At 40.4% G+C, this 21854-nt stretch overlaps 1 long non-coding RNA gene across 1 annotated transcript; it reads left to right on the forward strand.

Annotated features, from left to right (window-relative positions):
• The first annotated feature begins 3466 nt into the window (after positions 1-3466).
• Positions 3467-12771, forward strand: LOC122240121. Its single transcript, XR_006219460.1, has 2 exons — positions 3467-3616; positions 12599-12771. It is a non-coding gene; the product is annotated as an uncharacterized LOC122240121 (long non-coding RNA).
• Positions 12772-21854: the final 9083 nt, after the last annotated feature.

Below are 21854 nucleotides of genomic sequence, written 5' to 3' on the forward strand. Positions count from 1 at the left end.
TTTATTTTCCCTTGTTGCTTTCAGGATTCTTTCCTTATCTGTATATTTTAAAATTTTTACTATGATATATTCTTGCTGTGGGCCAGCTTTTGTTAAATTTGGTGGGAGTTCTCTGTGCCTCCTGGATTCCAATGTCTGTGTCCTTCCCCAGATTAGGGAAGTTTTCTGCTATAATGTGCTCATTTAAAACTTTTCTGCCCTCTTTCCCCTTTCTGGGACTCCTATGATACAAATGTTATTATGCTTTATGGAGTTACTGAGTTCCCTAAGTCTACATTCATGATCTAATACTTTTCTTTCCCTACTCTTTTCAGCTTCATTACTTTCCATATTTTTATATTCTGTATCACTTATTCATTCCTCTGAGTCGTGCATCCTCACTGTCACTGCATCCTGTTGGTTTTGAATCTCAGTTATAGCATTTTTTTCCAGCCTGACTAGTTTTTAGTTCTTTTATTTCTGCAGTAAGGGATTCTCTGGTGTCTTCTATGCTTTCTCAAGCCCAGTCAGTCTCCTTATGATTGTTGTTTTAAATTCTGGTTCAGGCATAATTACTTATATCTGTTTTGGTTAGGTCCCTGGCTGTGACCTCTTCATGTTCTTTATTTTGGGGTGAATTCCTCCATTTTGGCACTTTGTTTAGGTCACTATTTGTGTGTGTGTGTGTGTGTGTGTGTGTGTGCGTTGGGAAATCCTGTTATATTTCCTGGTCCTGAGAGTAATGGCTGTATTAAGAAGAGGTCCTATACTATCCAGGGCCTCGTGCTTCAGGAAGTATTTCAGAGCGTGCACTCCGCTATTGTGTTTTGGTTGCTCTTTCCCTCAGATCGGTCCTCTGCAGAGTTTCTCCTTGCCTGCAGTGGGGAGCGTTTGGACCTTTCCAGTGTGTGGCATTTTAACTAGGTGTACTTTAGTCTGCTTGTTAAAATGAGCCTGATCCTATTTCCACGAGAGCTGAAGCTTTGCAGAGCTCTATGATCAGTAGTCTTGGTACATGTTGGGGTTTGTGCTGGTTTTCTGGGGAAGAGGCCTGCTGCTTGGGTTCTCAGCCAGACCTGCCCTAGTAAAGATGCACCTGCAGTGAGCAGTGGGGCAGAGCTTGGTGTATGTGGCTCCAGGCTCCACTGGGAGGCGCTGTGTTGTTCACCGAAGTCTGTCCCTGCTGATGGGAGGCAGGAAAAATGGCATTGCCCCGCTCTCGGAAGCGGGAGTTTGTGCCCACTGCTATTCAGAAAGCCCTCACAGATGAGTGAACAATCTCCCCTCTTGTGTCCCAGGTTTCTGTCAGAATCCTGCTTTCACCCTGTGTCTGAATCGTCTACCTGCCTGTGGCCAGTACTCCTGTGTTTTATCTCAGTCACACAGCTAGGTTTCAAAACCTCCAAATTTTAGGGACTCAGAGCAGTGCAGACCCACGCTGATCCTCTGGGGGAGGGTATCGCGGTGCTGTGGCTAGTGCCAGTTGATCCCAGAAAATCCGTCCCACGACTGTGCAGAGGCTTGGAGTTTGTGGTAAAATGCAGCCAACAGTTGGCTTCTAGGTTAGCTGCCCTCTCAGCAGGTGCCCCTACTGCTATGCTAATTAACAGGCCGCTCAGTGACCCCCTGTCTCTTCTGTCCCCTGAAAGGTAGTGCCATCTCTCCCAAATGCATTCCAAGAAGGGGAACTGTTTCTCCCGGTGAGACCCAGGAGATCCTCAGACCATGCTGTCCATTCCAGGGCCTCTGCTCTCCTTCCCCACCAGAACACCGCTAAGCCCACAGGCATGACCCTGGTGATGGTATGACTTCTAAAACTTCAGACTTCGAGCTCCCCTGCTTGTAAAAACTTGCCACAATCAGTTCCTCTCCTTTTCCCAGTCAGTGGTTTTGGGGAAGAGTTTTTCTTGTGCAATCTCCTGCATGCTGCCTTTTGTCTTTGTCTCTCTCCCTTTCTCCCTCTTTCCTCTTTCCCTGATCAGCCCCCCCACCCCGCAGCACCCTCAATTCTTTTCTCTCCCTCAAATCAACTCTCCGTAGTATCTCCCTTCCATGATGTAGCCACTTTTCTCCCTCTAGGTGTGCAACTTGTTCTTTCAGTCCTCATATTAATTTCTTGGGTGTTCAGGATGATTTGATATTTATCTAGCTGTGTTCAAGGGACAAGGAAAGCATAGGGTCCCCCTACTATTCTGCCATCTTAACTCCTCCTTGACTATCTTCTGTAAACAGTGAGCTATGATAGGTGTTATGGGAAATACGAGAGAATTCCTGAAAGTAGAATTCTCTGCAGAAAGTAGAACTTTCTGCAATGATGAAAATATTCTAAACGTGTTATTGAAAATCATGGAGACAAAATATAATGTGAAAACAGAATGTGGGATAAAGAGGAACAATAGCTTTATTGCTTTGCGGGCAAAGGAGGGTGTAGTGGGCTAAGGCCTTCAGAAACTGCAAGCCTGCCGGGAGGAAAGGGGTGGGAGGTTTTGTAAGGAAATACAGGATCTAGGGGCGCCCGGGTGGCTCAGTTGGTTGAGCACCCAACTTCAGCTTAGGTCATGATCTCACTCACAATTCGTGAGTTCAAGTCCCATGTCGGGTTCTGCGCCGACAGCTCAGAGCCTGGAGCCTGCTTCGGATTCTGTTTCTCCCTCTCTCTCTGCTCCTCCCCCACTCACACTCTCTCTCTCAAAAATGAATAAACATTTAAAAACTTTTTAAAGATAAGGAAATACAGGATCTAGCCAGTTTTGACAGGAATTGTGTAGGCGCTGCCAGCTTTGTTCATCATGTCTTTAGGGTGGTACCGGGTTCCTGAAACAAAAGGCTAAGAAGGGAGGAGGGGAGGTTTGCAGAAGAGAGGAACAAGATTACTTTAAGATTGAGTTTGGCTAAAGTATTAGTGCAGCCATTTTGCTTTTTGTTCAACTTTATGCTTTTAAGCATTTTCAAAGGTTCAGTTTCATTTTTGAGAGACAGAGCACGAGCAGGGGAGGAGCAGCGAGAGAGAGAGAGAGAGAGAGAGAGAGAGAGAGAGAATCCAAAGCAGGATCCAGGTTCAGAGCTGTCAGCACAGAGCCTGACACGGGGCTCGAACCCACAAACTGGGAGATCATGACCTGAGCCAAAGTCGGACACTCAACCGACTGAGCCACCCAGGCACCTCGGTTTCCAATATGATAGCAACTAACCACATGTAGGCAATGAACATTTGAAATCCAGGCAATAAAACCGAGGAAATAAATTTTTAATTTTACCTAATGTTAACTTATTTTAATTTAATGTTAATTTAAAAAAAAAAACCTAAATATTTGAACTTTAATAGCTACTGGCTTGGGCAGCGCAGCTCTGGAACCAAAGTAGCTACTCCTATTTTGCAGGAATTTAGAATCCAAAGGGATGATGTCATAGAGTGGGTAGCCAACAGGAGGCAAGCTTGAGAACAATTACAAACTATTGCATAAAATTCAAAATTATACAAAATACATCTAAACATTGAGATCATCTAATGAAGTGATCTGTGTGGGATGAGGTTAATGGAAAGAAAGCATTCAGAGAAAATAGGATTTCAGGAACTGTTAGGGTGGAGAAAGGAAGAGCAGAGACAAGTGAGAGAAAAAGGACCATTTGGAGGAATGTGAGTGAGATCTTGAGGCAAATCTGAAGGGAATGTGGATATTGACACTGATTAGTGGCAGAATATGCCATCCCAATGATACCTCCTTGGCATAAGGAGTGTTTTGAGAAGGAGCAGACACAGGAGAAGCTCTGAAAACGGAGTAGAAGTTACCCTTTTGTAAGAGAAATTGATATTTATAAAGAAATCTCTATTTGGAAGGGTATCTCCCTCACTGTACCAGGAAGAGAAGGATGACCAAACCAGAAGAAACTCTTATCAATGCAGAAGTCCCTGACTTAAATCTTCATGGCAAATCTTACTCCTGTTTGCCAGACTTGTGCTGCCCATCTCCCCGTAACTGACTTCCTCCACACCCTTCTGTCTTTTGTCTTTAGCTAAGGATGGTATTTAAGCCTGAATGGTATATCACCTCTGAGAGTTACTCAGTTTTCTGAATACTTCCCTTGTATCCAGTAGGTATACATTATAAACTTCTGTTTGTTTTTCTCTTATTAATCTTGTTTTATAGGGCTCCAGCTGAGAACTTAGAAGGGTAGAGGGAAAATTATTTTACTCTCCCCTACGTTGGTAACATAGAAAGCCATTATCGGATAGTGTGGACACTGTAAAGGATAAACAAATGGAGAGAGAGCAAGTAAATGAGAGAGAGAGAGAGAGAGAGAGAGAGGAAACAAACACTAAAAATGTTCAAGTACTGTGACCTGGCACATCTTTTGTTCTTTCGTTTATTCCCTAAAAATGGTTTCAAATAATAGTAGAAGATTACCTAACCCATTTGGTTTATGAATTTGTGTAGGGGAGGAATTTTTATTGTACCCTTCTAGATTCTGTGGCTGGTCCAATCATTAAAATGACATAAAACAGATTAACAGGAGAAAAAAAATCTAATTGCGTACATGTGCAGGAGACCCAAAAGGCAACCAGGCAATTGAGGTTTATAAAACATCCTGAGCTAAGGAAAAGGTTTCAGAGGAGGGAAAGCAATTTATAGGAAGGGGAGAGGAGGAAATGTTTGGCAAATCAAGGTTATGCAGATCAGTTTCTTAAGTAAAAATGGTTTATCTCTGGCAGTAGCTCTCTTCTTGGTAGAGGCCCCCTTTCCAATGTAAATTTCCTTTATAATTGCATATTTCCCCCACAAATGAAAAAATTACATTTCTTTTAGGCATTTAAGGGGGAGGTTACAAGCTTCTCAGGAGTCTTCTGGGTCTTGATTGCCTTCAGGTCAAAGTAATCCTCCTGCGAGAGTGGCATGTTAAGGAGGAGCAGTCTTGTTCTGAACTCCTTTGTTTACATCGTATTTGGAAATATATATAGTCTTTTATTATTTAATATAAACCTCTTTTGCAAATGATATTGCATTTGATCTAATGACTTTCCACTTCACCTCTCTTTTCTTTCAACCCTATAAACACACATACACACACACACACACACACACACACACTTCACACTCCTGCCAAATACCATGTTCAGAAGTGCTTCTCAAATTATCTGAGGTGAAGAACCAGTTTTTCTTTTCCCAATCCATCATGAACTCATATAAAAATACAACAACAACAACAATAAGAAGTAGAAAGATGGAATAAAAAGATATACAAAATACAAGCCAGGATTTCTTTTCTTGGATTCAACATGTATAAAGGTACTCTGACATACTGCTTTGAAAGTTTCTAAATGCTTCCTTTCAATTTATTACTTGTTTCCTCATGGACTTGTTAAAAAATGATTAAAGAAGACAAACCAGGTGATAACACCTCATGAAGCAGATAGCCTCCATTCAGAGAACTGTTAAATGGGGAGAGAGAAAGACTGAAAGCTTTTACAGGACAAATAATAAAGAACAGGAAGAGAGAAAGAGAAAATATCAGATTGGCTGGGGCTACATAGTCAACTTTGCTTGGGGTGAGAAGGAACAAGGAAATAAGGAGGAGTCCTAAATTGGCGGGGCATTTGGGGATTGGCTGCCTGGATAGTCTGTTTCTGGTGAAGCCGAGCATTCACAGGGACATGAAAGTTATCTAAATTTCAGTTCACTGATGTGGCACCCAGGGAAGGAGCAGTTCCATCGTGGGACTCGAAATTTATTTCAAAACTGGTTACAAATAATGTGCTATTTGGCACCTACCCATGCATCACACTTTCAATAGCATTGACTTAGATGCATGAAGATTTGTCTATGTAGAATGTTGTGTAATAAATAAATAAGTAAATAAAAATTTATATACACAACACACTGCATAGACAATATTATTTTTCTGATCTTCAACTATTTACACCTTTAAAATGAAGCAAATCATTTGAAGTTCATAATCTATAAGGAAACAAGATTTTGTTTGAAAAGTCCTTTTTAATTCTTTGCTTATTTTCTTGCACTCATAAATATTTTTAAAATGTCAGTTTTCCAATGAACTCTTGTGTTCAAGAGTCTTGTGTTCTTGTGTTGGACACCCCAAATGATTATGTAGGGGTATTGATCTCTAATACCTAATGTTTGTCTGTTTAATGTGTTTCTTGTTAAGAACATTTTTATTCTTAAATGAAATCTTATAAGATAGATGCTTATAACATTAGTGTATGGCCACAAAAACGAGTGAGTTATCATAAAGGCTGAGTTTTCACAAACATCAATGTCTTCCTGCTGTACATGAGGACACAGAAAAAGTCTGGCCAAGAAAGGGGTGAGAAAATCAGTGTTTAGCACTGAAGGATTTGCAAATGTGCAAAGTGCAAATTTGTTTATCAAAAACATGTGAATACAGCTTGCTTAAGGTTTTATTTACTTTAAAAATTTCTTCATCTAGAGGCACCTGGATGGCTCAGTCAGTTGAGCATCTGACTCTTGATTTCGGCTCAGGTCATGATCCCAGGGTCATGGGATCAAGCCCTGTGTCAGGCTCCAGGCTGAGCATGGAGCCTGCTTGAAATTCTCCTCTCTCTCTCTCTCTCTCTCTCTCTCTCTCTCTCTCTCTCTCCCCCTCTGCCCCTCTCCCCCACTCACATACACACTCTCTTTCTAGGATAATGAAAACGTTCCTTCATCTAACACTGCATTTATTCCTCTGAAAATTTAGGACAAACATAAAATCACAGTAGAAGCCCACAGAAGAAAAAGCAGGTGCATATCATTTAGGAATAACAGCCTCAGAAAAAACTGAAATTAAAGCTCAAAGGCTGTTGCATTTATTCTCCCTTCACTCCCTTAAAATCTTGAAGACTTTGTGTTCTATTTCCAAAAAATGTGGTTAGTGTTTTAACATTTCCACCAATTTTGCTGAGCAATCTAATTTGACCTCCATTTAAGAGAAAGCCTTTCTTGGTCTTTTTGTCATTACCATACAACATGAAAAGCAAATATTATGAGTGATCCTTGATTGGATCCTAGATTAGAAAAAAAAAAAACAAAAAATCTTTGACAGGGCATTAAGACAATGGAGAAAATTTGAATATAGGCCACATTTATTAGATAATTTTATTATATCAACATTAAACTTCTTTGGTGTGATATATTGTGGTTATATGGGAGAATATCCTTGTTCTTAAGAAACACATGGTAAAGTATTCAGAGAGAAAGTGCCATGATATCTGCAGCATACTTTCAAATGCTTCAGCATTAAAAAATAAGGCCCATTGATATAGATAGATAGATGATAGATGATAGATAGATAGATAGACAGATAGACAGACAGATAAAACAAGCCAATATGACAAAATGTTGATAATTGGTATATTTAAGCAAGACTGTTCCTAACCCTGAAGGGTCTGGGTCAAAAGTACGAATGGAGACTCATATACCATGCCTAAATATTTAAAGTTATAAAGCAAACTCATAAAATAATAAAATACATTCTATTCTTTACTTTGACCAATGCATCTTCATAATGATCTGGAAACCAAGTTCAAATTTAGAATTCACAAACACCTGTAAGTTTTATGTTAAAACATAGCAATTCAAGGAAAGGCAGCCCTGGTCTCCTGGCCTGCAACCATTTCTCACCCATTCCTAAGTCCATCCTGCACCATAAGGGGCTCTATGCACACCTGTGTGGACACCTCAGTTCATGAATTCAAGCACCACCCGTGGGGTAGCAGAATGTGAAACCCCAAAACATGCCCCTTTGGCAGAAGATTATTTGGAGCTGAAGACAACTGAGAAGATGCAGATATAAGAAAAGCTTGCTGCCCTCCCTCTATTTGCCCAAAACAAGGACATAAATTTTCAAGGATATCTCTCTTCCCCTCTCTATCAAGAAGGACAAAAGTTAATCACTAGAGATAACTTTATATCCTATCAGCGTGGAAATGGTACTGGAAGAATCTATATAACAAACCTTACTATCCAGCTTTTATCTACCATTAGTTTCCTATATATCTGTGTGTTCATTATTTGCTGCCCTTAGAGACTCAAAGTCTATTTCCTTTGTCTGTGACTTCTATAGAAATGTGTTGTTCCTTTGCTAAGATACTGTATGAACTGAGGTTCTAACTAAACCTTTAAGTTACTGATCTTTCCCTAGGTATCTCCCATCCATACAAGAGGTATACATATTAATAAACTTCTCTGTTAGTTTTTCTCTTACTAATCTATCTTTGGCTATAGGGGTCCATCCAAGAACTTAGGGAAATTACTTTCCTCACCTTCACATCCATATCATGCAGCTCCCCACTCTCAGAAACAGATGTTTCTTGGCCACCATTGGGCCAAGGGCTATGCACAGTGGAGATGGTCTAACCTCAGGAAAATGGACCCCCAAAAAGATGAAATTAATAGGAATTCCAGGCTCTAGGACACCTGAAGCATGGAATAAAAGTGAGGGGTTGTGGCAGGAGATGAGCTCCAGATGGGCATGCCTCTTGGCTCAGAATACCTCTCATCCCTTGAGTAAGGCCAAGGCTAGAGGAGAAAATAGGGGGCCCTCCAACATATGGGTAGTGTTGGATATAAGTGAAGGGATATGGATTTCCAATGAATTATTCTTTCAATTAAAAAAATTTTTAATGTTTATTTATTTTTGAGAGAGAGAGAGATACAGAGCATGAGCACAGGAGGGGCAAGAGACAAAGGGAGACACAGAATCTGAAACAGGCTCCAGGCTCCAAGCTGTCAGCACAGAGCCTGACATGGGGCTCAAACCCATAAATCATGAGATCATGAGCAGAGCTAAGGTCAGAGGCCTAACCAATTGAGCCACCCAGACTCCCGTCTTTCAATTTTTGACGTTAACATTTGCGCATATTTTTTCCTATTTTCCAAAAATGCATTGGAGATGTTTTGGAAAAAAAACAATTTTGTATCCTATTCTTTTTACATATCTTTCTAATAATTGTAGGGGAGGGAAATTAATCTTCCCTCTACCCTCAAAGTTCTTAGCAAAGACCTCTGTAATAAAAGAAGTTTATTAACGTGTATACCTCATGTATGCATGGGAGATGACCAGGGAAAAATGAGTAACTCAGAGGTGCTCAGAGTTCAGGCTTAAATACCATATTAATTGGGGAGGGGAGGAAGGTATAGGCCTCATAGGGGAGAGTAAGTGATTTTTAGGGAAGATGAATGGGCTCTTAGAAAAAAATAGATGGGAGATATGATAATTTGTGGTCAAGTTTGGATGTGGTGTCAGTGATTCCTGGTTGATGAAACTCCTGGGGAGGGATCTATAACTGAGTTCCTTTTGTTGCTCTGTCTTGAGGCAGATACGAGCAGTTCAGAGATAGCCCTCCTTGCATTTATTGCTTTTTCAAATGTCTACAACTCAAAATGCCAAAGCAGCATATTATGAGGTAGCATGTCCTGAACGCCTACATTCATATTTTGAGATGGCATATTCTGTTACCCTTAGCAATAATCATTTACATGACTAAAAACTCTTTGCAAATATTATTTTTAATATTCATTAGATCCAATCTGCGATATTGTGACTTACAGTAAGAATACATTTTTGGTCTTCATCCTTGTTCTTGGCCTGGAGCTCTTCAAACCCCTGGAATTTCCTAAGTGTTGAGAGTGAAACAAAGTGTCTTTTGTTATGTTAATGAGGTGACTAGCCGCATTGCACCCTGGGGGGGGGGGGCTGGTTGCCAAGGGAAACAGCCAGGTGTTTAGAAGGCTGGAACTTTTGATCTCACCCCCTGATTTCCCAGGAGGAGAGAGGGGCTGGAGATTGAGCTTAATCACCAATGGCCATTGATTTAATCAATCATGCTTATGTAATGAAGTTTTCATAAAAAACCAAAAGGAGATTTGGAGAGCTTCCTGGTGGATGACCCCATGGAAATTTGTTTGTTTAGATGTTTATTTATTTTTGAAAGAGACAGAGCATGAGTGGGGGAGGGGCAGAGACCGAGGGAGACACAGAATCTGAAGCGGGCTCCAGGCTCCCAGCTGTCAGCACAGAGGCTGACGTGGGGCTCGAACTCAGGAACCATGAGATCATGACCTGAGCTGAAGTCGGAAGCTTATCGACTGAACCATCCAGGCGCCCCAGAACTCATGGGAATTTAAGGATTGTGGTATGCTTAGAAAGCATGGGAGCTCTGAGCCTTTTCCCACATGTATTGTTTTATAGTATATCCTTTTATAATAAACTGGCAAATGTTTCCCTGAGTTCTGTGAGAGGCTGTAGCAAATCACTCGACCCTAAGCAGGGGGTTGTAGGAACCGCCAATTTATAGCCACTTGGTCAGAAGCACAAGTTACAAACCTGCACTTAAAATTGGCTTCTCAAGGGGGTGGAGGGGAGTCTTGTACAACAGTGTCCTTAACCTGTGGGATCTGGCGCTATTTTTTTTTTTTTTTAAGTCTATGTATTTATTTTGAGAGAGAGAGAGAGCGTGCATGAGCGCACAAGTTGGGGAGGGGCAAAGAAAGAGTGAGAGAGAGAATCTTAAGCAGGATCCCCACTGTCAGCACAGGGCCTGACTCCCTGCATCATGACCTAAGCCAAAATCAAGAGTCAGAAGCTTAACCGACTGAGCCACCCAGGTGCCCACTGATGCTATTTTCTAGGTAAATAGTTTCAGAACTGAGTTGAATTTAGGCCACCTGGACGGTGTCTGCTGGGAATTTCCCATTGACAGCACTCAGGCCTATGGCTACATGTGAGTTCTGGGAGAGCTGGAAAGTCAGTCTGACAGTTTCCCAGAAGGAGAGGGAAATAACATGACCCAACCTACCTGAACTCTTCCTTCTACTAACAGAGTAGACAACTGCAGGTTGTACAGGTAATTTACGGTGTCAGCCTGTCAAGGCACGAAAGCAAGAGGCCTCTAGGGTTTTGTTTTGTTTTGTTTGTTTTTCCTGGTGGACTCCATGAACCTCTACTCTGCCAAATGTGGCCACAGATCTCTTAGAATCCCCCTTCAGTCTTCAGCCTGCATAAATACTTAAGAGATTGAAAACCTTCCTGAGGAATTCATATTGCTAGCAATCCCTTTCAAATGTGCTTTGTGACAACAATTCTGTTAGACCTTGTGTTTGAGCCAGTCTGGTGGTAGTGTTCACTGTATACTCTCTATTGTGTATATTGTATTCACTCTAAATGAGGAGTCCTTCGATTTGTGGAAATTGCTTCCCAATGGTTTCTCTGCATTTTTTAAAATGATGAATTTCTTATAAAGGAGGTCCAAGTTACTAATTTTAGTTTACATTCATAGTGTTATTTTTACAGCTGGAGCAGAGAGTGACTGTGTGCTATTCACTAAAATTTTGAGAAAATGTCAGGCCTTAATGGATTTATATTTCGAACCTTCTGACTTTACTTTTTTTGCATTGATTTTAGGTATTGACTGAACTCATAATCAAGTTGCATGTCTGGCAGAGTTGGGGAATTCAGTTGCTGTCATGCTAAATAAAGGCCTTAATCTGTGGAGGGGGAGATTAAAAAGATCATTTTAAGTTAAAGGATGGGCGTTCATTTAAGCATTCCAAAAGAAAGTATCCAACTGGATACGTCCTAAGGAAGTCTTATTGGATGTGATTTTAGCCAGTAGGACTACCAGTTAGGCTAATTGCCAATGTTTGCCCCATGAGCAAGAAGGTTGCAAATTGAATTCAGATGGTTAGTCATTGATACACACACACACAGGAATCTGCCAAAAGATTGTTGAGGAACAGAGAGAGACAAGGGTTCAGATGGCCTCAACCTAAATTCCCAAAATATTAGGGGAACACGTTAATAGGACTAGTGAGAATACTATTTGTGTTCCTTAGAGGTAACATTAATTCTGAAGTTATTTTTTTTTCTGTTGCTTCAGGAAAAAAGCAAAGATAAAAGATGACAGAAATATGTTGCTGTTAATAAACCACTACCGTTGGCAAAACAATTAATCATTTACTCAACAAGTGTTTATTAAGCATTGGCAGTAACTAGTGAAGATGTGAAGCTAAATGAACAGAAGTTTCTGCCCTCAAACAGCACATAGCTTAGAGCAGAGGATGATAATTGCAAAACCATGCTATAAGGGCTGTAATGGGGGCATGCATAAGGCGTGGAGGGGGCACAAAGAAGGAAGCAGGTTTGGAGAGGGTGGTCAGGGAAAGATTTACAGAAAAGACCTTCTGAACACACCTCAAAGGATGCATAGGAGGGGCACCTGGGTGACTCCGTAGGTTAAGCATCCAACTTCAACTCAGGTCATGATCTTGTGGTTTGTGAATTCAAGTCCTGAATTGGGCTCTGCATGAATTCTCCCTCTCTCTCTCTCTCTCTCTCTCTCTCTCTGCCCCTGTCCTACTAGCACTCTCTCACTCTCTCAAAATAAATAAATAAACTTAAAAAAATTATTTTTTAGAAAAAGGATTCACAGGAGTTTGCCAGTGTAAGTAGTGCTTTTCTGGGAGAGGAAAAGCATACCAAAGCTTGTCAGAGCATAAAGGGACTCACCAACTTTCACATCAATTCCTTAATAAGCTGTTTTCATAGCAGAACTTTTTTTTATTTCAAGGTCTTCTCTTTTGATTTGCTTTTCTTTATATTTTAGAGAAAACCTGTGTGTTGGAATGTCTAATGGAGAGCCAAAGCAATCTCGCCATTGTGGAGTCCAGAGCACCCAGGATGACATCTGAATCTCTTCTGCTGCCCTAGTTTCCCTAAAAGATTCCTTGGCAAACCATGTGAATGAAAGCATGACCATTAGAAAAAGGGCATTTTAAATCTCTGGTCTTTTTCAAATTAAAAACATACAAGGGGCACCTGGCTGGTTTAGTCGGTTGAGCATCCAACTTTGGCTCAGCTCATGATCTCACAGTTTGTGAGTTCAAGCCTCACATCGGGCTTGCTGCTGTCCATGTAGAGCCTTCTTTGAATCATCTGCCCCCGTCTCTATCTGCTCTCCGTCTCTATCTGCCCCTTAACCCCCCCTCAGAAATTAATAAACATTAAAAAAAAAATAAAAATAAAACATACAAAACACTTTTCTTTAGCCATATAATTAAATTTGATTATTCAGGGACATAGGGATAAAAATTGGGATAACCAAACCAAGAAATAGGGAAAAGAATAGAGGAAACAATGGCAAAGTTCATTTTTAAAAATCAGAGTAAAATTGAAAGAATTAAAATCAAGTATACCCGTTTTTACACTAATTATGAATGGACTGATTCCCCATTAAAGTCAGACACTGAATGAGCTTAAAAAAAAATAGACTGCCCTTAGGGCACATGGGTGGCTCAGTGGGTTAAGCGTCTGACTTCGGCTCAGGTCATGATCTCACGGTCTGTGAGTTCGAGCCCCCAGTCGGGCTCTGTGCTGACAACTCAGAGCCTGGAGCCTGCTTCAGATTCTGTGTCTCCCTCTCTCTCTGCCCCTCCCCTGCTCACACTCTGTCTGTCTTTGTCTCAAAAATAAGTAAAAAAAAAAAAAAATAATAACAATAATAATAATAAAAGACAAGAAAAAAAGAGACTGTCCTTAATGCTATTTACAAGAAACACTTGACACACGATGACAAAAAGAAAATAGGATAGTAACTGAAATCTGTAAATTATCTCAAAATCCACATTTGTTCATGATTTTAACTGCTTTCTTCCATCAGTCTTCTTGCCTCAATTGAAGATAGAAAAGTCAAATTGGCAGCTTGAAGTATCCTCAGTATTTATGGACAACACAATTCTCTGACAGAAATATAAGTAACGAATTTATCTTAAAGCAAGTTGTGTCTGTCAGAGTCCAGTCAGGAAAACAGAAATTGCAACAACAGAGACAAGTAATTATGAGAAACTGGGTATACAAGTGTTAGAGACACCATGAGGTGACACAAAGACAGCAAGTGCAGGAAACAGCCACAACTCCCTCATTTGGGGGGAACAAAAGGAAAGTTGAGTCTGTCAGAATCTAGAAGTCAGTGCCCTAACTTGCCATACCTGAAGCCTAGAGACTCTTGGACGATTGCCATGTTATGTCAGCAAGGAGATACATAGTAGGCATGCTACTACAGGAAACTTCCCTTTGTTTCTTTTTTTTTTTTTTTTAATTTTTTTTTTTAACGTTTATTTATTTTTGAGACAGAGAGAGACAGAGCATGAATGGGGGAGGGTCAGAGAGAGAGGGAGACACAGAATCTGAAACAGGCTCCAGGCTCTGAGCGGTCAGCACAGAGCCCGACGCGGGGCTCGAACTCACGGACGGTGAGATCATGACCTGAGCTGAAGCCGGACGCTCAACCGACTGAGCCACCCAGGCGCCCCTTCCCTTTGTTTCTTACTGTAGGCCTCTCCTTAACCCTGTTTCCTGGTGAAGACGATACTCCATATGGAAGTACAGGGTCTCCTTTTTCTAAAGAAGGTAACTCTAAGTCCTACAACCCTACTAGTTGGCCAAATGGCCTCCTTGACACCATTATGTTAGGACAACACCAGAATTTTAGGGGTGGCAAATAGGATCATGCCAGTGGCAAAACAAACAAACAAGCTAACCCAAGGAAGAAAAGAAAAAACAAAGGGTGGACTTGGGCTTCTTCTATAGCCTAGAGCAGAGTTGATCTTGATCATTGTAGAAATCAGCAATTACAACCTTCTAAGACATGGTATATTCTCTCAGGAGAAGACACTTCTGAATTCCAGATAATAGAAAACAGCTTCTATCAATGCAGATTAAGAAGGGAAGATGTCACTTTATAGAAGGATAAAAACTTCTACTCAAGTCATTTTTGACCCTCCAGTCGAAAGAGCTTCACTAGAAACGGGGCTTCTCTAATTACTGAGAGAACATCTGGAAAGATAATTCAAAACCGGAGCTGTCAAAATATAACTGCTGATGTGTGCATCATCTTGGACAAGGGTTTAATTCATTCAAGTCTCATGTGCTGCATGAGAACTGAGACCTGTGCTCGAAGTCATAATAAGATTACCTGGCTTTCTCTATCCCTGTGCTATCCATCAACTCTGTGGTTGATGAAGTTACATAAAATAATCAGATAAGCCTCTACTGCAATGATGATGATGACAGAAAGTCAGTGAAATGAAATAGGGCCAGCACAAATCCATCCCCTTGCATAAAAGTTAAAGTTAGAGATTTGTGAACCTGGGACATTGCCATTCAATGTCAGGATTTATCATTTATAGCCAAACACTGGATTGTAACCATTCTGTAAGGCAAATATTCTAAGAATCTCAGGTTTAAAGTTACCTTAAACATTACCAGTTGCAGAGATAACAAAGTGACCATAAGCCAAATGTGTAGACATGTTATGTGGCCCACAGTGTTATTTCTTTCCCCAATGGAATTTGATAGCACATTTAAGAATTAGAAGCTTTTATATAAAAAGGAGAATTCCTGGCTTCTCTCTAAAAATGGAAAGATTTCTTGAGGCACCTGGGTGACTCAGTTGGTTAAACATCTGACTCTTGGTTTTGGCTCAGGTCATGACCTCAGGATTCATGACTTTGAGCCCCAAGTCGGGCTCTGCGCTGACAGTGCAGAGCCCGCTGGGGATTCTCTTTCTCTCCCCCTCTCTCTCTCTGCCCATCCCCCACTAGATCCTGCACACACCCACTCTTTCTCTCTCAAAATAAATAAACGTAAAGAAAAAATAGAAAGGTTTCTCAAAACAGGATCCATGTCCCTGCATGAAAACTATTGGTGCTGAAAAACAATTGTGCATTAGAAGGAATATGACCCCATTACTCCCTATTGTGTCTCCAATTTAGAGGTTGAGAGTCAGCAACTGCTCATCATGATGCTGCAACTGTTTTTTTTTGTGTTTTTTTTTTAATTAATCAATTTATTTTGGTGGGGGGAGAAGACGGAGAGGGAGAGAGAATCCCAAGCAGGGTCCATGCTGTCAGCACACAGCTCAATGCTCAAACCCATGAAGCGTGAGATCATGACCTGAGCTGAAACCAAGAGTTAGACACTTAACCGACCGAGCCACCCAGGCACCCCGCTGCAACTGTTTTACATGGAGTAAAGGGAGAAGTGAAGAACTTCTTACACTTGGCCTCTTTTCTCATTTATGCTCCTTGCCTGGCCTCTGTGGGCATCTGAGTGAGGGGCTTTGGTCTGGCTGACAGTCCCCAACCCACCTGATGCTTGAGTCCCTATATAACATCTTCCGCCTATGCATAGTCACAGGGAATTCATCCTCCCTGACACAGCCGGCTCCATGTTTAGTCATCTCTGAACATTACGAAGCTCCTAATATTGAACAGAAATGTATCTTCCGATGGTCTCTGCTGGTCCTAGTGCTATTCTTGGAGATACCCACCACGCAGAACACTAACAAAAATACCAAAGTATGCGAGAACTTCTGCAAAGCACTTAGTCCAGAGCTTGGCATGTAGCAGGCACTCAGTAAGTGTTGGTTTCCTTCCCTGCTCCATTTTTCCATTGAACAAGTATTTGACAAACACTTGTTGAGTGTCTACTATGTTCAAGGCACTGTCCTGGCAGCTAAAAATAAAAAGGTGAATAAAACAGTCTCTGAATTCTAGAAACTAATAGTCTAGTAGCTGAGGCTCATCTGTGTGCATTCTGTTACAACTCTAGGTTTGGAATATGTACAGGGCTCCCAAACTAGAGTGAGACATTCTACTGACTTTTGTGGGGAAGTAGGGTAGTTCATGTGTATAGTTTGACCATTATCTGTCTCATGCCTAAAGACTTACATGTACTTTGGAAGCAGAATCACACTGCCCATGACCCGAATATATAATAAATTTGGCTTCGTATTAGGGAATTAAAGACCTAAAGAGACTTAGTATCAGTTAGAATATTCCCTCACTAATGCTTTTATTTTAAAATCTTAGAAATGTTATAAATTCTGAAATAGTAGTAAGCATAGTGAGCTTTAGGAACAAAGAGGAAGAGCACCTGACACATTTTGGTTATTTACAATAATATGAAAGATAGCAGACAAGGACAGGGAGATGTAAAGATTCCCTCTCCAGAACTTGCGGGATATAATGAATATTCGGCTTAGTAATTTGCTCCTTGTCCCCCTGTGCCCCGTACCTTGTTTTCTCTCAGCAAGAGTTTAGAACGACTTCAGTCTATGTCCTCTTCAACTAGGTAATATTTAAAGTAAGATAACTTACCTTAGGGAGGGATTTCTAGCAAGTGGATGGGATGAGAGGTTTTTAAAATATATATTTAGGAAACCCTCTGACATCAAATGCACAGGTAACACAAGCAAAAATCAACAGGTGTCACTACATTAAACTAAAAAGCCCTGCACAGCAAAAGAAAAAGCAACACAATGAAAAGGCTACCTAAGTAGTAAGAAAAAATATTTGCAAACCATTTTTCTGACAAGAGGTTAATTTCCAAAATATACAAAGAACTCAATAACAAACTCAATAACAAACAATCGTGTTTAAAAATGGGCAGAGGAACTGAACGGGCATTTGTCCAAAGAAGACATCCAAATGGCCAAGAGGTACACGAAAAGGTGCTCAGCATCACTAATCACGAGGGAAATGCAAATCAAAACCACAATGAGATATCACCTCACATCTGTTAGAATGGCTATTATCAAGAAGACAAGAATAACAAAGATATGGAGGAAAGGGAACTCCTGAGCACTGTTGGTGTGAACATAAATTGGTTCAGCCATTATGGAAAACAATATGGAGATCCTCAAAAAAATTAAAAAGAGAACTACCATATGATGCAGCAATCCCATTATAAGTATATATCCAAAGGGAATGAAAACAATATATTGCACCCCCATGTTTATTGTAGCATTATTCACAATAGCCAAGATATGGAAACAACCTAAGAGTCCATCAGTGGATGAATGAATAAAGAAGATGTGGTATGTATACATACAATGAAATATTATTTAGCTATGAGAAAGAAGGAAATCCTGTTAATTATGTGACTATGGAGGTGTTAGCTAAGCTACAGTGGTAATCATATTGCAATATATAAATACAGCAAATCAATGGGTTGTATACTTTAAACTTAAACTATGTTTGTGTTAACTATATCTCAAACTATATCTATTGAAAGAAAGAAAGAAAGAGTGAAAGAGCAAAAGAGAAGGAAGGAAGGAAGGGAGGAAGGAAGGGAGAAGGAAGGAAAAGAAAGAAAGAAAGAAAGAAAGAAAGAAAGAAAGAAAGAAAGAAAGAAAGAAAGAAAAGAGAGAAAGAGAGAAAGGAGAGACAGAAAGGAAAAAGGAAAAAAACTAACTCTGTGGAGAGCTCCTCTGCTCCATTTTGCTGAAGGACAGGAGGGCGCCTGTTTTACTTTGCCACCATCGCCCTGCCAAATTGGCTGGCAAAGGTTGTGGGAGAGAGGGAGAGCAATGCCACTCAAGAGCGACAGGAGACAGGCAGGCTTCCCGAAGTTGCAGGTGGAGAGCGTAGATCAGGGCAGGCGCCACAGCTGCAAACTGTGTCCAACACTCTTTCCCAGAGTGGCCACATGCCAGGCCACCAGCCCTCGACCTGATGGGCTCTGGAAGCACATTGATGCACAGATAGACCGACACCTTCAATGAAACAGTGTTGAACATGGAGGTGGGGCCGGATCGTGTGTCTGCATACTCACTCACTGTCTCCTGCACTCCACATTTGTCTTCTTGATATCTATACTGTATAAAAATTGGATTAGCCCTTAAACCTAAAATTCAAGGGCACAGACGTGCCTAGTCCTGATTGTTTTATTCTGTATCACTATGGGGTGGATAAACTGTTCAAGCTTTCTATTTGGACTGTTAAGAAAATATTTTTGGGGCGCCTGGGTGGGTCAGTTGTTAGGTGGCCGACTTGGGCTCAAGTCATGATCTCATGGTTCATGGGTTCAAGCCCCGCATTGACCTCTTGTGCTGACAGCTCAGAGCCTGAAGCCTGCTTTGGATTCTGTGTCTCCCTCTCTCTCTGCCCTTCCCCTGCTCATGCTCTCTCTCTCAAAAATAAATAACAATTAAAAAAAATTTTAAAAAAGAAAGTATTTTCTCAGATCCCTTTTGGAATATTTATTATTGCAAGAGTCAGGATCAAACTATTAAGATTGATGCCCTCAAAGTGAACACAATTCTTTGCCATCCCTAGAGGATGGGCTTGAGAACAAAGAAAGTGAATTGTCAGCTTAAATATGTCCTGTTTAAGCTTGCCTAGGAATTTTGTGTTTCAGTTTGAGTGCTACACTTAAAGAAGAACTTTAAGTTACTTTTATTTTTCTTATGTCTCTACCTTTTCCAAATAGGATTTATATAATTAGACAAGCTGAAACATTAAAAGCTGGTAAACAGAATAGTGAATTCACCCTGAACCATGTCATATGAAAAAGGAACAGAAATTTGTTGTCTTTGTCCTGGGTGACATACCCTATAAATTTGTCTTACTGAAATAAAAACAATAGCACATGAAGATAAGTCTGCTAGATATTTTTTGAAGCATTACCTTTTCTTCTGCCAATGTTTTATTACATCTATAAACGTTGATAATCAATATATAGTTTTATTTTATATGATTAACAATTTACATAACAGATAATTTTACTCTGTATTTTTTTTTACTCAAGTTTGTTTTTAAGATCTAAACATGTTGTTACATCTGGTTCGTTCCGTTATCCGCCTACGTCATAATTTATTTATTGGTGCTCACATTATGAAGCATTATCTTTAACAGGAAATAACTGGAAATAAAAGGCATAGATGCTAACAGAAAAAATGTTGAATAGATAATGTATATCTATATCATAAAATATATGCAACTCTTATAAAGAATGAGAGAAAGGCACTAACTTGGAAAGATGTCCATGATAAATTACTAAGCATATAAAATAATTTTATTTTTGTAAAAAAAAACCCTATATATATATATATATATATATATAGTTTTTTTGTGTATATATATATATATATATATATATATATATATACATACTAGGTTTTTTGTATATATATATATATATATACTATACATGCATATATGAGTTTGTATAAACCCAGTGAAAAGATACCAAATAAACAAAATGTTAGTACTGATTTACATGGCCGTGGAAATGGATGGGGGAGGAAGAGATTATACATTTTTATTTTATATCCCTCTGTATTGTTTGGTTTCACATGTTATTTTGATAGTTTGAAACAACAATGATAATAAAGTATTAAATTTAAAAAAATACATTGGTAGCACTTAATTTTTGCTTCAGACTCTTCTTTCTAGATGATCAGTGTTAAAATGCCATCTCCCCAACAATCCCTCCCTTCCCACCTCTGTCAAAAATGTCTCTCAAAGTCTCAGTGTTTGTACTAATTCCTCATTTTTGTGCCAGAGAATAAACTAATTCACACTGAAGTGTGAATGGTTGATGTCATCTTAACTGTTACTCTTGCCTGGGATATTTGAATTTTTTAAAGGGCTGTGGATGGGCTGGAAGCTGTAACTTCATCAATCTAAATGCATTTCTAATTTCAGACAAGAGTGGGATGACTGGAGGAGTGGCTTTAGGGAAAGAAGTCTTTCTGGTAGTTCTCACTCTTGGACCCATCACAGACCAGTTACTCCAACTGTATGTGCTGAGGCCCAGTCATGAGAGAGGCCCCTCACAATGACAATCTCAGAAAGCTTCTTTTCATTTCATTTTGAAAATCTAAAAATGGTTTCCACAGTTGAATCATCCTGTGGAAATTGAATCATCCTGTGGAAACTGAATCATCCAGATTATTTAAAAAATATTTTTTTTTGATGTTTATTTTTGAGAGAGAGAGAGATAGAGCACAAACAGGGGAGGGGCAGAGAGAGAGAGGGAGACACAGAATCCGAAATGGGCTCCAGGCTCCAAGCTGTCAGCACAGAGCCCAATGGGGCTGGAACCCACAAACCTGAGCTAAGTCAGACGTTTAACTGACTGAGCCACCCAGGCGCCCCTAGTCCAAACAGATTCTAAGAGGGCATACTTCATTTTCCAGATAGCAAAGATGAGAAGATTATATCTGTGTTTTCTTCTTCCTTGCTACACATAAAGTTCCTAAATCTCTAGTGAAATCAATGATCAGTTATTTATCTTTCTCCAAGTGGCCTGGCCACCTGGATTTATCCTGCAAGTTGGATAAGTCTCAGCAACTTGAGGCAAACTATTAATAACACGGGCAATATCTCAAGTCTTTTTTCTGGGATCCCCTGAGGTCCCAGAAATCCCAGGTCCTGCTTCTGACGGTAATAGTTACAGACAGGCCTATGTAGAAGCACCTGCACACTCACAACACCTGAAAACTGCTCCTGGAAATGCTCCCATTGACAAGGTAATGCTTTCAGTGGTCTAATTTGGGAACTTTCAGTTGTGACAAAAATGGGCGAGAATGATTCCGTCTCCACTTCAGGATCACATTAAAAGCTGGGAGGGGGGGTGGGGAGTTCAGGCAGCAAAGTTCTCTGACACCATCCTATCCCTTGAGGGACTCTTCCTGGAGTTCCAGAAGGCACCCGGTGTGCCAGAGGAAGATCCAGCTGTTTGCCTTGACTTCACTGTTGCCTTTAACTAGCTCTCTGTTATTTGCATAGAGCATAGTTCCCCGACAACGTAAAACCAAGGGGGAGAAGTATGCAGAGGGGAGGTAATAACAGGATGCCTCACTGATTTCCTTTAGAGCAGTGGTTCTCAACTGGAGCAGATTTTGCCTCCAAGAGAACATGGAACCATGTCTGGAGATGTTATTGATTTGTCACAACTGGAGGCAGGAAATGGGTGCCTGCTACTGGCATCTAGTGACTAGAGGTCAGAGATGATGCCGAACGTTCTACAATGCACAGGAGAGCTCCCCACGAGGAATTATCCAGTCCCAAATGTCA

Source organism: Panthera tigris, chromosome B4 (assembly GCF_018350195.1).
Source record: "Panthera tigris isolate Pti1 chromosome B4, P.tigris_Pti1_mat1.1, whole genome shotgun sequence".
NCBI lineage: Eukaryota > Metazoa > Chordata > Mammalia > Carnivora > Felidae > Panthera > Panthera tigris.